General features: G+C 43.2%; 1 protein-coding gene across 3 annotated transcripts in view; it reads left to right on the top strand.

The window, feature by feature from the left end:
- Positions 1-3,514: 3,514 nt before the first annotated feature.
- znf385b (zinc finger protein 385B) overlaps positions 3,515-16,398 on the top strand; it is a 54,437-nt gene continuing 41,553 nt past the window's right edge. The window contains exon 1 of one of the 3 annotated variants that reach the window (XM_068329211.1): positions 3,515-3,738. The gene's annotated coding sequence lies outside the window, so the exon portion shown is untranslated. The remainder of the gene's footprint in view (positions 3,739-16,398) is intronic. The other 2 variants (XM_068329212.1, XM_068329210.1) reach the window with 2 other exon arrangements.

Raw genomic sequence — 16,398 nt, 5'->3', positions numbered from 1 at the left:
GTGGTGGTGAAGAAGGAGCTGAGTCGCAAGACGAAGCTCTGGATTTATCGGTTGATCTACGGTCCTACTCTCAGGTATGATCATGAGGTGTTTGTGTAGGTTCTCAGTTATCCAGGTCATGGTAATCCAAAGTTGTTTAAATCAATCCACTGGACTTGAAGAGAGTTTCTTGAAGACGTTTCACCTCTCATCCAAGAGGCCTCTTCAGTTCTGGTGGTGGTCTTGTCCCAGTCTATTAACCCTGTGGGAATCTGGGAAGAATGGGCATCCCTCCTGAGACTGTTGCCCCCGTGACCCGGTCCTGGATAAGCGGTTTAAGATGGATAATTTATATGAGTATCTAAATACTTCACAGAAGATAATTGGTAAGATCACATTTCAGTGGTTGTTTTACTCTCATGGCACTAGTGAGCAGAGATCCCTGTCAGCCTTTCTTGCTAGTTTTATACCAAGTGTGAGGTATAAACAAAGGGCCACCCAAAATCTTCTTTGGGAAAAGAGCTTAACAGGATAACAGGACTAACAGTCATTTTAGTCCATTTAGTCTAAGGATATAAATAAATTAAAAGGTGAAAACAGTTCAGTTAAAGCTGCTAGCTCCAGATTGTATTTATTTTGAGTCCCATGGCTAAGCCTCACCTTCAGAGAGTTAGACGACAACACTGCTGCCGGCCTCATGTCTGCACCGTAAATATTAAGTTACAGCTGCAGATTAGTTTAGCATAAATCCTGGCTATGAAGGAAGAAAAAAACTGGTCTGGAAATTAATAAGGGTCAGCTTCTAGGCATCTTTCAATATGGTAGCCCCGAGATGGGCAACCGCAGAGGAAAAAGCCGTACTGGTAGGGCTGACACGCCAGCATGGTGTCAAGCTGACGCCGACTGTCACCTGCTCGGTGAGGGAGGTGTGTACTGCGGTGGGAGAACAGGTGAGTGGCTTCCAGTGCTGCAGTCCTGGTTTCACAAAAGCAGTCTTGTGAGGACTCCATCCCCCGCTGAATCACCGGCCATCAATCCAGAGGTCATGGGTGACAGCACAAAGGTTAAACAGTCTCTGGCCACCAACCCGGAGCCACAGAATAACACGCAGATAAAAAAAATACCTGCGAGACACAAAAGGTTCGAGGGCAAAAGTAGAAAAATTCTTTCCTGACCTCAACACGTTTCTGGATAGCGTCAGCTTTTATGTGAAAAGTAAAACAAGAAGCAGTGAACCAATTTTTACACACAAAGAGTTTTATAGATTGGAAAAACTAAGTAAAAAAGTTTTTTTTAGTTTGATAAATGTTTAAAGGTTAGATGTTTCTTTGTTCAGAAAAACACACGGTACTGTTGAAAACCTTTTTCACGTGAATCTCTTCTGGATTTTGTTTCAACGTGATTATTTTGTATATTGACTTTTATGAATAAACGTGATGTTAAAAATCAAAATCAAATCAAATCAAATGAAATCTCTCTCTCTCTCTCTTTCTCTCCCTCTCTCTCTCTCTTCTCTCTCTCTGTCTCTCTCTCTGTCTCTCTCTCTTTCCCCCTCTCTCTCTCTCTCTCATGCCCTCTGTTGCATCCTTGCACAACCTTGATATGATGCTGAAGGTGAGAGGCGGTGAAGCACGTGTGTGCGTGTAAATGGGTCGTTGCAGCTCTGATCTTGATTGGCTGGCTATCCTGAGGACATGAAGAGCTCCATTGGCTTGCTGCAGCAGCAAATAGGGGAGCAGATCCACTGGGACCTGGGAGCTGCTTGGAATTATGGGAAACTAAAGCAAAGTCCTCTGTGAAGAGAGAGAGAGAGAGAGAAGGGGGATGGAGGGTGGAAGAGCAGGAATGGATGAGATTAAAGGCGCAGGGGGAACAGTGGAGGGCTGCTGAGGGGCTGCAGTGGATGCACAACATCTTCATCTGGATATCTCAGGTGTTAACATGATAGAGATTAAACAAAGAGCCACACTTAGACGGAGATGCGTGTAAACTGAGTTTTGCAAGTCTGAGTCTGTTTAACCTGTTAAGACCTGAGTGAACTGATCACAAGTGGAGCCTCTAACCACTGATGTGAACCGACTGAGACACATTTAGGGCACTGATAGTGATCCATCCACAGAGTCCATCTGGAGGCGGGCTCGGCCACATTCTGCCACCAGACTGAATGCTAACGACACTGTCTTACATACTGTCTCATTCCCATTTCATTTACTGTAATGCAAATCACACCTTGTGTCTGCCAGGGAAACAGGAAATGTTCTGTGATGTTTTAGCCTCTTTCAATTTGTCACCCAACTTCTTTGTAACTGTACAATTATAAAAATTGTTGTAAAATGTCATAAAATTTGCAAACTGGGTGCAAAATTTGAATGGCAAATTCAGAATCGTTTGGCAATACTTCTTGTCTCGGTGGGGGAAGTCACCTTCTACCTGCTTGAGTTACCCCCCCCCCCATCTTTGTGTTTTTTCAAAAAAGGGGATGAGGGATTATTAAATTAGCTGGATTAAGAGAACATGACTATCTATATAATTTTTTAGATTAAAGACCACATAAGTTTGTCAAGTGTCACCAGTAAATATCAACATAAATATATAAATTATATTAATATGAATTCTATTTCTGACCAGTGAAAGATTTGTTCTCATGTTTGGTGAGTTTTAAATCCCTGGAGAGCAGAATATCAGACGGACGATCCCGGTGGAAAATTGAAAATGTTGATTCCGATAGAGACTGGGGGGCAGCAGCTCCAGAGCGTCAGTGTGGAATGTCTCAGCTCTCTGACACCATGTGGATCTGACTGGTTGATTACTTCAACTCTCCTCCAACACATTTAACTAAAAATTTGATTTTCAATAATGACTGTAGTCTTTATTCAATTATTCATTTACATTTTGTCACAAATGAGAAAATCAGATGTTGTTAAAATGCCAACCTTCATCTGCTCAGCGGTGAAGTCCCAACTCTTTTGTGAAGGTCTAAATTTGCATGAGGCCTTAATGGCTGACATTCTCTGGAACAATGAAACCGGATTGAATTCTGGGCCCTGTGTGGTACGTCTGGAGGAAGGAGAAAGAAGATGATGCTGAAAACGCTGCTGATGCTGGTTTCTACCAACTGGAGGACTTTGACATGAAGAGCTTGATTCATTCGTGACCGCCGCGATGATTAAAAATAGCATGTTGGGTGAAAAAAACCCTGTAACCTGGCTCCTGCTGATGGACAGGTGAGTTGACAGTAAATACAGACAGGAGGGTAGAAAACCTGCTGATAAGACTGTGTCTGCCTGCTGCCACCAGTATTTACACTTTTTAAAATAGATTATGTCTTTTTTTGCCAACAACAGAACCTGGAAACAAGTCAGACAGAACATTCTCTCCCTCTCTGTCACAGGTAACAAGCCGGTTTCAGTTTTTTATTTATTTTAATCCTTTCAAGTCTTTGTGTTATCATTGGATGCAATTTAAACCCCCTCCTAGCGCGTCCGCGTTCTGCGCATGCGCACTCACACGGCTCCGCGGTCGGAGAGGCAGAACGCGGATCTCCGCTGCGCCGAAAGAGTTGAGTGGAGTCCGGATACCTGCTGGATGGGTGCCCCGCGTCCGCCCCGCAGGAACCCGCTCAGACCCGCAACCAGGAGGCACAAACCAGCTCGTTATAGATTATTGATTAATGATCGACAGCTGATTGTCTGCAGGCGGAGTTCAGCGCTTCAGACCTAGGAGGATTGGACTTTCCTCTTCTATCCATCACCTCCCCCGGTAAGCCCCCCACTCCCAAACGGGATAGAAAAGACCCACATTTAATGTTTCATCATTTGTCTGAAGCCCATTTCATATCGTCAGGTGTGACTTTTACAGAAATGAATCTTTATTGTTATATTCTCTTCATCAATCTTAATAAGTCATTAAAATTTATCAGCTGCATCTCAAATAATTTCACAAAACTTTCTTTGGTAACTGCTAAAATAGGGTTAGGGTTTAATTTCAGTCAAAAATAACTTTAAAACGATATATTAGTAATAAACTGATTTAGTACAGTAGTATATTAGTGTAGTAATAGATAATGTATTTATGTTAGTCTGTCAGAAAGTATTTGGCTCTCTAGAGGGATTATAATTTCTGAATATGAAGCTCCTCCTGGAGGTCAGACACGGGTGGTGGTGGTGGTGGATGTCTCTACCTAGACGGGTGAAGGTGATGAATTTGTTATTACAGTTGGAGGGCATCTGAAACTGCAGCATGAATGAATGAATGAATGAATGAATGAATGAATGAATGAATGACTGAATGAACAAACTGATGGCTGTACAGCGATGAAGGAGCGTCACTGACAGAAGTGAGCGGCTGATGAGAGCAGCCGGTATCTCGATGAAGCGTCAGCAGGGGTTAAGACTGGGTGGGGAGGAGCCACGAGACTCATTGTGTGGTCAGACAGCAGGAAGGAAAATAATCATCTTAAATCTTGTTTGAAGGGGCCTTTCTTGGCACTCAAGGACAATGTACGAAATACACAAAGTCCACTAAAAAGAATCAACGATAAAAAATAGATAAAATCAATACAACAGCAGCTAGAATAGGCAGTCTTCAACAGATGTGTTTTGAGTTGTGATTTGAAGTGGGGGAGAGAATCAGTGTTTCTCATTGGGGTGGTAAGAAGTTCCAGAGCAGAGCGGGTGGATGCTCTGCACCCCATGGTAGTGAGACGGGCTGAGGGGACAGACAGGTGTGAGGAGTGGTACCATGGAGCAGATCACAGATATGGAAGGGCGAGGTTGTGGAGGGCCTATGGCCTTGAAAGTTATCTGGAGGATTTTGAATGGAATGTGGAACTCAACGGGGGGGGGGGCAGGTTTGATGTGAATGGAGGGGGTTCGAGTTATGATTGCAGGCAGCTGAATTCTGGACCAGTTGTAGTTTGTGGAGAGAGCAGGAAGAGGAGAGAATTTCAGTAATCCAGACAGGAAGTGATGAGGATAATGTGCTGTCAAGGATGACACCCCGACTCTTAACCTGGGGGGGGGGGGTGAAACAGAGGAAATCTCAATCATGAGAGAAAAGCTTTCAGTTTGGGAAATGGTGGATTTGGTACCAATGAGGAGAACCTCAGTTTTGTTGCTGTTTAATTTAAGGAAGTTTAAGGTGAACCAGATTTTTATTTCAGAGATGCCATCAGTAAGGGAGGTGGGCGGAAGAGTGGACGGGGGTTTAGTAGTGAGGTAGAGCTGGGTGTCATCAGCATAACTGTGGAAATGAATGTTGAATTTATGGAAGATATTGCTGAGGAGAAGGAGGTATATGATGAAGAGAAGTGGCCCCAGGGCGGACCCCTGGGGCACACCTGAAGTGACGGAGGTTGGGGGAGGATTTAACAGACTTGGATTGGGAGGCAACTATTTTTCGAGGATTTTATTGGAGATGGGACGGAAGTTGTTGAGGTTGAAGGGGTCACTACAAGGTTTTTTCAGAACTGGGGTGACGGCAGCAGTTTTGAACGATGTAGGGACAGTTCCAGAGGTGAGAGACGAGTAAATGATGGCAGAGATGAGGGGGATCAGGGAGGGGAGACAGACTTTAACAAATTGTGTGGGTAGGGGTCCAGTTGACAGGTGGATTGACAGTCTTGGATTTCCTGATGAGTTTTGTGATTTCTGAGGGAGTGGGTCGCTGGAAGGAGAACGAGTGTATGGATGTTAAGTGTTTCTTTACCGTCTGGTCATCGTCTCAGTCTAAAGGCGTCCTGCCCTCTGTCTGTTTCTGACAGACATGTTCATTTTCAGATTTTCAGGTGACAGTATGGAAAGATGTGTGTGTGTGTGTGTGTGTGTGTGTGTATCTGTCTGTCTGTACTTAACTAGACCACAGCGCCCTCTGCAGCTCGTTCCTATGACCTCCCTCCTTCCCTGACTCCATCATTTCCCCCATTCTTCCTGTATGCTGAAGACTGATCGTTTGCCCTGCTCCTGGTGTATCTCCTCTTGTTGCTCATCTCCTCCTTCCCCCTCTTCATACCCATCCCTCATCTACCTTCACACGTCAGACTCATCCTCCACCTTCTCCTCCTGGGGCTCCTTGAACATGTCCCAACCGGATTTCCCCTCTAATCCTCCCATGGAGAGGATCAGGTGACATTGGGGTTTAGCTTTAGCGTGGTTCCTCCTGTCAGACCGATGTGAACAGCTCTTTATTTGGGTGTTTACCACAATGTTTACTTAGATTACAGCCGAGGAAACATCTGAGGAGATGCAGGAACTCTTCAACCTCAATGTCCACTCTAAGGAAAGACCCAGACCAGGATCAGGGACCATACAAACATGTTATGAGACCATCATTAGCTGCTGTACAGGACTGAGACTGTCTCTCTGTACAGTACTAATCTGCTATTACACCATCATAACATGCTTTTAAATTTGACTGAACTACCTTGAGTTAGAGTTCCTAACCTCCTAACCTAACGTCCTAATCTAACCTCCTAACCTAACCTCCTAGTCCTAACCTCCTAGTCCTAACCTCCTGTCCTAACCTCCTAGTTCTAACCTCCTGTCCTAACCTCCTAGTCCTAACCTCCTGTCCTAACCTCCTAGTCCTAACCTCCTAGCCCTAACCTCCTGTCCTAACCTCCTGTCCTAACCTCCTGTCCTAACCTCCTAGTTCTAACCTCCTGTCCTAACCTCCTAGTCCTAACCTCCTGTCCTAACCTCCTAGTCCTAACCTCCTAGTCCTAACCTCCTGTCCTAACCTCCTAGTCCTAACCTCCTAGTCCTAACCTCCTGTCCTAACCTGACTGGTTGACCCGAGTCTTTGTCAAAAATTTTTTTACCACCAAATCATTTTGTATTAAGCTGCTGCACTCATTAGTTGTCAGGGCAGTCAAACTGGTTTTCTGACCTACCAGTATGCCAGGAGACCGCCCAAAGGGGTGTTAGGATGCACTAATGAGGTGTTAGAGTACGATAAAGTCAGTGTAAGCACCGTCTTGTTTGTGGCGTCTGGTCGTACAGTAAAGGTAGATTTTTCTGGCAGTAACACACTCACTCTCTCCTCCACATGAATCAATTTTACCTATTTATAACATGACAGCGTTACCAAACGCTGAGCGGGTGAGCGTGCCAGGACTCCGACTGTGGGCAGATTGAGAAGCAGCTTGTTGTTACGTCAGGACAGATTAGGTTAGAAACCTGCAGAATAAGCACATGCAGAAACACAGGCATGGATAAAATGACTCTGTGTGTTTGGTCTTTGTGTAGTGATAGATGGTGGGGGTAATCAGCTCTTAGTAGCAGCTGTAGTGTTGTTCTGTGAATGGAGGAGAGACACGCCCATTTAATTAGCATTTAATAAAATAACTTGACTTTTGGTGTAGTTTTTGTGTAGCTGTGGACAAACGACCAGGTGAGCTAATCATCCAGGTGGCCCAGCTCAACCAATCCCACTCAAGTAGGGCGTGGCCTGTTCAGGGGTCGTCTCACAGGATGTATCTGGTTTCAGATGCTCAATGCTAAAAGTCATGTGCTGAACGACTTTTAGACTTGGACCTGTGTCTCCATTCTTCCTGCTAAGCTAAACTATGCGGACCAATTCGACTGACAGACAAAACGTGGTGTCAGGTTAGCGTCCTCATCAGTGACACAGCCGCTCACACACACACACACACTTTACGTATGGTTCACAGTGAAAAACAAGTATTTAACTGGTGAGTTTTCCCTCTGACATGTTGACAAGTAATACCAGCGGTGGGCCGTCTGGGCCAGCAAGGCCTTCTCTGCTGCTGAACTCATGATAATATTTATGATAAAAGTTAATTATATTTTAATGCATTTTCCTTAAATAAATATATTTAAACATATGTATGAAGATATACATATATTGGGATATATAACATGGGCCAACACTGGGTCAATGTTCTATTTTTAGGTTATACAGGTTTTATCCAATCAGAATTCAACTAGCTTGTGTTGCCAGGTTGAATGAAATCTGCCCAGGAGAAAATGCATATAGTTAATAGACCGACGCTATAGCCAATCAGATAACAAGTTGGCCTTCTAGGACCTGCTAGCTGGCCCTACACGTACGTGTCTTGTCATTGGACACTCGCTCTGAGAAGGCAGCGCTATGCAGATGAGGGTCCGATCCCTGATCGAGCTAATTACATCCCGCAAAGGGGATGTACTGTAATTGTCAGTGTTTGCACATTACTCAGGCAGCAAAGGGGATGAAAATGAGATGATGACCTTGACCTTGAGAAAACTATGTCAAGGTCAAATTTCAACTCTTGTACACTCAGCAAATGGGTAAGATAGAAAGACGAGGGAGCAGGCCAGTGTGAGTAAGACCATAGATCAAATCTAGTGCTTTGATCTACCTATGCTTTGATTTACCCTGACCAGGGTAAAATTTTGAATTCAGGGGTGTCGCGGGATGTTGCAGTCTGACTGCCTTGATTCTGGTTTGTTGCTGGATTTGTAGCTAGAATTAAATTGCACGGATAAACTGTACAACCAGGTCCTCAAAGTGTTCTTGAGGAAAGAAAGGAGAATGGATTTTGTGTTTAAATAAGCTATTTGAACAGCTGTTTTGGTGAGTACAAGCATTTTTAAAATTTAATTTTTCATATTTAAAATATAACGCTGTCGATAGAGGTGATGCAGCATATAGTAGTGTTTTTGTGCGTTTCTGTATTTCGTTTGTTTGTGGTGTCATAAACGGTGATTTCAGTGGGTTTTGGTTTTTTTGTGATGGTTTTTGTCCCATCATCTGAGGGACGTTATAAATGCCTCAGTCCTGAACGCTACATTGGTCAGCAGCGATGGGAGCTACTTACAGTATTATGGGATGCATTTATGCAAGTTTGACTAAGTAGAACAGCACTGAAGGTCTGTGTGTGAAATGCACTGATTAATACTATTGCAGTATGAGGACCTACCTATGCATTACTGTACAGGGTGCTAACAGCTGGCAGCACATTACTCCCATTCTGTCTGTTGTGATTTATGGTACTACACCTGTGTGTGTGTGTGTGTGTGTGTGTGTCTGTGTGTGTGTGTGTGTGTGTGTGTGTGTGTGTGTGTGTGTGTGTGTGTGTGTGTGTGTGTGTGTGTGTGTGTGTGTGCGTTTGCGTGTGAGTCTGCACCTGCTCCCTGTGTTGTTTAATGGCGTTTTAATTTAATTTTTAATTAATTTTCCCATCATGTGTCGTACAGGAAGTGATGACGTTAATGAAATGAGACGGGCCATGAAGGCAGCAGGAGAGTGCATGAAGGAAAAGTTGACTAGGTGTGTGTGAGACAGAGAAAGTGTGTGTTTGCATATAGGACAGCAGTGATGAAGTGTTTTCTTGTGACTTGTTTCTCTGAGAATACACACACACACACACACACACACACACACACACACACACACACACACACACACACACACACACACACACACACACACACACACACACACACACACACACACACACACACACAGAGCACACATAGTTTGATAAGGTCACTGCGACACACATGCACACAAACAGATGTCAGCAGGTAGCAGGAAGTTTTCAGGACTTAAGCTTTGAGACAAACAGGCAGACCAAGTCCTCTTAAGTGGGGCGACAGCTGTGGTGGGGCAGCAGCACAATCCACAGGGACTTGGCTTGGGGACCAGAGGGTGGCCAGGGTCACAGATCCAGCTCATGACTCTTTACGTACCCTCGGTTAGCATGAACCCTCACCAGAAAACCTCTTGGCTTTTGGATGGAGTCGAAATCTAAAGTTAAATATTTGTCATCAGATTTAGGTGGTTTAGTGAGAACATTAGTTACACAAGCTTATGTGTGTGTTAGCAGGAGAATTACAGTTACTCTTGACAAAACACAACCTCAGCATCTTTTTGTAGGTACATTGAAAATGAGACACAACTTTGCCTCCAAAGCCCATTCGTTCTGTCAAACCCAAACTTGTTAGTCTCAGAATCCTTAAGAGACCGGACTAAATCCTAAACTACCTGCCTACCAAGGTGTATGTTTGTCTCATGTTTCTTCTTCCATTAGTTGAGTGGAGTTGCTGCTGAATGTTTGATGAATCAGTGTGTTGAGAAGGAAGTGATGTCATGGCCGTCTTCTCATCTTTCAGGCCAGGTTAATGTTTTCCTCTCAAAATCTTCAACTTCATCTTTGAATAAATGTAAAGTAGTGTTGGTTGTAAAACCCCTGAGTGTACTTGTTAGCAAGCAATCTGTGGATATTGACAATGTTGACCCAATATTTGTGTTTTTCTCCCATCTTAGCCAAGGAAGTGATGAAACCTCTGCAGTGTAACTGATAACCTGTTGATGAGACACTAAATACGAACAAAGGTTTGTCCTCTAGATCATGTTGTTCTACCTTAGCTGCACTGATCTGGCTGGAAGCGTGGCCAACCCCTGGAGGGCCCACAATGGTCTCTTCTTCTTAGCTCCCCCTTGGGGAGAACAGCTGGGGATGGTGGGAATGCCATTAGCTTTGTAGTTGATGATGGAGTTAAATGAAATGTCAAGGAATCCAATGGGATTAAACTTCATCCTAAAGCCTCACAGGACATTTTCTGGCTATTAATCCAATATTGTTGAGGTGGTCATCAAAAAACAGAAATTCTATCCTCATGGTACTGCAGGAGAAAATACCAAATATCATTGGGACTTATCATCTGGGAACCATTGAATGACTATTTAAAATATCATGACCGTCTGGAGTAAGCATGGACAGACAGACTGACCTGGTCACCCCTGGAGCCACGCCATTAAAGTGTCTTCATTGAGTAGACGAGCTGAGTCAGAAGATGTCAGAATATGACCCGACTGTGGTGCTGTTCACCTGATTGGACGTGCTTTAGCCGATTCAGAGTCAGCCTCATATCTCTACCCAGCTTCTAAATTTTATATCCATCCATTCACACATGGATGTAATAATGAAAGGTCAGACCGGCGACCGCTACTGGAGGAGCTAAAGAGCTAAGAGGCCCGTGTGATTTGTGACACATCAACCTCGACATCTGATGTGATATTTGACGTGTGTGTCAAGTTCTGCCTTCTAAACAACAAAATAATTGCAGCTGCAACCGTCGCCGGTCTCTGTTGACCTGATCCTGTTCTCAGAGTGAGGAGTTGGTCCTGTCTCCTTCGTTTGAGTTTACTGTCACAGCCTGAGTCACCAGAGGTCACAGAAGTTCAGTTGTTTGTCAGTGGGAATGGGACCAAATTCAGATGAGTCAGTAGACATCCAGAAGAGTATGAGTGGTAATCTCTATTATTAGACCACAGATTATACTAACTGAGCTACACATAAACACTTATCTCTGGGTTATAATCCCAATCTCACAATCCTCTTCTGGGTCACCCAATCATGTCCCTCTAAAGACTGCACAGCCTGTTGTGTAAGCTACATACGTGTGTGTGTGTGTGTGTGTGTGTGTGTGTGTGTGTGTGTGTGTGTGTGTGTGTGTGTGGTGTGTGTGTGTGTTAATCCTGAAAATTCAAAATAAAGGAACATCGGCTTTTGTTGCTTCCTATTCAGACAGGAAACAGAATCGTTACAATTGTTCTCTTTTGATTTCAAATGATTTCGCATTTAGTGTACAATTGTTGAAAAGACCAGGGTTGATGTGTGCGTGTGTGTGTGTGTGTGTGTGTGTGTGTGTGTGTGTGTGTGTGTGTGTGTGTGTGTGTGTGTGTGTGTGTGTGTGTGTGTGTGTGCGTGTGTGTTACAATCGGAATGATTCCAATTTTGTAGCAGACCATTTGGTTCTAATAGCTCTGTATGCTGTCACAGCAGGCAGTTTAGAGTAACTGATGTAATCTCTGGTTTCAATCAATAGTTACCTACGCTACGATTATATTCAAACAGTGTAACACAATGTGGATTCAACAATAATAAAAGAAAGTGTTACAGTTGCTCATCTACTTTTTTCCTGCCTTATTACACCCCGCTTCAAAGCGGTGATGTATTGTAATGTCAGTGTTCGTCAGTTCGTCTGATAGTTCGTCCACCAAATATCATCCCAACCGTTCAGATAGAAAGATGAAACAAAAAGCACATTACTCAGGCAGCAAAGGGGATGAAAATGAGATGATGAACTTGACCTTGAGAAAACTAGGTCAATGTCAAATTTCAACTTTTGTACACTCAGGAACCGCACAAGATAGAAAGAAGAGGGAGAATGCCAGTGTAAGACCATAGGTCAAAGCTACTGCTTTGATCTATAAAAGTAGGTCAGAGCACTAGCTTTGATCTTTGACCTAAGCAAGTAGGTCAGGGTAAAACTGTGAATTCAGGGGTGTCGCGGGATGTTGCAGTCTCTAACTGCCTTGTTCATCTTGTGACTTGATTTGCAGTGTTTTATAGCAAAGTGTAGTTGTTCCATTTTTCCGAAAAAGAGTAGTGGAGGTATTTTAGATATTAATCCTAATAATGCTTCATTACTGAAACATTTTTGTTCTTTTCTACATGAAGACCCTAATTCTGAAGCTGTTGTCAGCATACAGTTAGCTTATTGTAGCGTAATGACTGGAAACAGGAAACAATCTGACCAGCTCCATCCAGCAGTAAAGTGGGATTATCTCTCTGCCAGGCAGAGTCACTTCCCGGAGTCTACGGATTGCCTGGCAATCTGAAGACAGTGTAAAATAGAAGAAGAAGAAGAATACAAATGTTGTTTTGTTATACTTTGGATGTTGCATAGCTTAAAGAAATGAGATACGATGCTCCCCCAAGTTGAGGTGCTCGTGGATTTTCTCATGTTAAAATGGAACAAATTTAGCTTTTGAGTTTTCAGTCCTCATGCTTAAAGATAAGTTGGTCTGGTGCTGCAAAGTAGCTGTATATTAATCAGACAGGCATCTATGACAACAACAAAGAAAATAAGAGCCTTTCCAAATGTTGATTATTCCTTTAAGCACACAGCTAAACACGTCGAGGACTGGGGTGAAATATCAGACAGGGAGTGGTCCATCACCTGAGAGGCTGGTCAGGTGAGGCCGTCCCTCAGCTCTGCCTGTTTGGTAGCTCAGTGTAGGATTGGATTGGAGTGAGTGAGGCGAGCCTCACCTTGAACAGCGGGTGTCGGGTCCTGATGGGGTCCAGGAACTATTTAAAGACAGGGAAGAGTCACACTGTCCTGAAGTGAAGGTTGGACAGACAGACCCTGCAGCAGTGTGTAATCCTTACAGTGTGACGCCAGTAGGGATTAGAATCACACAACTACACTCTGCATCACCCTGAGTGATCCGAATCAAATCCTCCACTAGAAAACTCATTCTGACTGTTTTAGTTTGAACCTTCGGGCTCAAACATAAGCTGGAACTAAAATAGTTTTCTATGCATCATCACTATCAGGGATAACCTCAGATATATTACATTCCATAAACCAGGGAACGATTTGTTGGACAGGATTGGGGGGATCCCCCCCGATTTGTACATCTCTACTTCTGCTGAGTTAACTTCCTCCTCAGCTGTATAGAGGCTAAGCCCGGCTTCAAACCACTGAGGTTTTCCACCACACTTGATGAATGATGCGCTGATGCACTGGTCATCAAAAGTCCGACACGCCGCTTCCTGTTTGATTAATCTCTTTTATTTATTTATTTATTAATTTTGCTGCGCACAGGTCACTTCCCCTATGGGATTAGAGAGTGTATAGAGATGTTTACCATCCCTTGTGTTTCGTCTCATACTCCGTGCTGTACTGCCTGTTGTACTGCCTGTTGTACTGCCTGTGTTGTACTGCCTGTGTTGTACTACCTATGTTGTACTGCCTGTTGTACTGCCTGTTGTACTCTCTGTTTACCTCGGGTCAGAGAGGACTGCAATTTCATCTGTGCTGTCTGTGGTGCTTATATAGTACATTTAACAATAAAGCTGACTTTGACTTTATTTCCTCTAAGTTTCTCATCCAGTAGTTAACATAAATAGCAAAACACTGCAGATGAGGCCAACAGGAAAGATGGAAAAACCACAGAAAGTTTGACATCAGAGCAAACTGTTCACAGAGACTGACATTTGATGAGTTATGTTGACATAAATGGGAAATCTTGGGGTGTTAATGTTATGCTTTACAGACTGTTAGCATTAGGCTAAATGCTCTTGCCATGTTGACGTGATTTTCCCTTATCCATGGTCCAGAAGCCTGATTAGGACATCCTCATCATCTTCATTTTCCACATTGTGGCTAGGACAGAAATGAAAAGTTTCTTGTCTTTATTAGTTTGTATTAAATAAGAATGTTAGACTGTACAGAATTTAGGCTCCTAGCCTCCCATTATCCTAAAAAAAATTATTCGGCCTGTTGATGGCTTATTTTTTTATGATTAAAAAAGAAAACATCACCCTTTTTTGTTTTTTTTTGACAAATCTCGCCCTGGATATACTATGCTGGCTTAGGACAGCTAACAGTCATATAATCCTGCCCTGAGTCTCTGGTGATCACCCCAGCGGGCTGTTCTCAGGACCTGGGTCCCTGTTGATGTGGTGGACCCTCTCTGGATCTGGTGTTTATGTGCTCAGGGCCTGTTCTTGTGCCATGATGTCCTTCATGCCAGCCTTTCTCATCTCCAGGTTTCCAGGTTGGCTTCCTGCCTCATGTGAGGAGGGTCTTTCATTACATTAGCGGTGGGATGATTGTGTTAGCCAGTGTGTTTTTAGCATTTGTGCTGCGCTCCTGGAGACGTGCATCATGTTGGATCAGAATCGTCATTTGTCATGGCCTGTGTAATATGGTTTGTGATTGGTCTGCTGTTTGCTCCACTCTTTGTCCCCGATGTCCTCTCTGGTCTTATCCATGCTCTTGTTGCCAGGGGTGCATTTCTGTTGCTACGTATTTCACTCATGATGTGTTTCCTGACAGGGGTCCAGCCTCCCAGCTGGAGTATAGTATGACTATAATGAAGTATACAGTATGCACACAGCATATTTGTATATACAGTATATACAGTATATACAGTATATACAGTATATACAGTATATACAGTATATATATATATATATATATATATATATATACACAAATACAGTCAACCCTCGGTTTTCGAACATAATCCGTTCCAGAAGGCTGTTCAAAAAGCGAGTTGTTTGAAATACGAAACTATTTTTCCCATTATAATTAATCCGTTTTAATCCGTTCCAAGTCTAAAAACCAACTTTAAAAATTTTTTTTTTTTACTATTTTACACCATAAACTGCACTGTTTACTGTTTAACATAAATAAAAAAGGGTAGAAATAGACAATGTGTTTTATTTTAATAAAAGATATCCTATCGAAGTTTGAACACGAATGCGCTACGGAGGAAGCATCCTGGGCATTCGAGTTCGCTCGGCTCCCGAGTGAGTCGCGTTCAGGTACGCCCGGCTTCTTTCGGTTTGGTCGAGAGCTGAATTTTGGTCGAGTTCAGAGACGTAAAATTCTTGGATTTTCTGGTCGAAAACCGATTTGGTGGAGAACAGAAGCGTTTGATAACCAAGGTTTGACTGAATGGAAGCACAGTTAAATAAAATCACCGTTCGTGTTTGTAGGAGCCATGAATGAATGTACAGGTATTTTGTATTATGAGATGATATGATGATGGTTTGAATATTGTATTTGTTGTTATTTGTGATGTTGTTTTTTGCGATCTCATTGAAGTGGGTCAAATGGATGTGGGCGTGAACGTCAATATAGGTTAAATAGGGTATCTTCTCACCTGTGTGGATGAGAGAGAGAGGGTGAGCGGGGTTGCCGTATTTTTTGTTGACCGCCGCAAACACGCAACACGCAACACATCACGCAACGTTTTTTATTGATACGTCTTTGTGAGTCACTTATATGAGTTTGTGAACAGTTTTTATGAGTTGATTATTCTTTTTTTGTTAATAAAGGATTAAAGGTATTTTTATGTATCGTGGTGATTTTTGCCTGGAAGCGCGTCTGACAAAGGAAGGCCCCGTCGTCAGCCTCTCAGCGACTTATTGGTTTGGAAGTCGCTACATTTTTGTCAACAAAAAAAGGCAAGCATTGAAAGGAAACATCATCTGACAGCGCAACGGATCAAATGATTAAGAGGGAAAAAGGAGGAAGTGGATCAAATCAAAAAACCATCATCGGAGATAAACTACGGAGGTAGGAGCTGGTTGTTGAACAGATCTGGAGCCACTGGCAAAGTGAACTACAGCCAGGTGAGCCACACCTGTAGATGCACGCATGAGGCTGAATATTGATGGAAGGAATGCGGCTTCCATATGCCGTTTGTTCATTGGGAACGATGGCGTGTTGGTGACTTGATGTTTCATCGCATCAGTGTTATTATCGTTGTTCATTCTGATGCCAAACTTAAACAGTAAACTTTGTGAAAATGCTATCACATCACATAATGTGTTGATTCCTCTGCTGCCTGAGGATGAACGAAGCAAACAAAACGAATGGTTTGCCAGCA

This window comes from Antennarius striatus, chromosome 12, assembly GCF_040054535.1.
Source record: "Antennarius striatus isolate MH-2024 chromosome 12, ASM4005453v1, whole genome shotgun sequence".
Taxonomy (NCBI): Eukaryota; Metazoa; Chordata; class Actinopteri; order Lophiiformes; family Antennariidae; genus Antennarius; species Antennarius striatus.
Note: the sequence above shows the minus strand (reverse complement) of the source record. Positions and strands in the feature narration are given on the sequence as shown.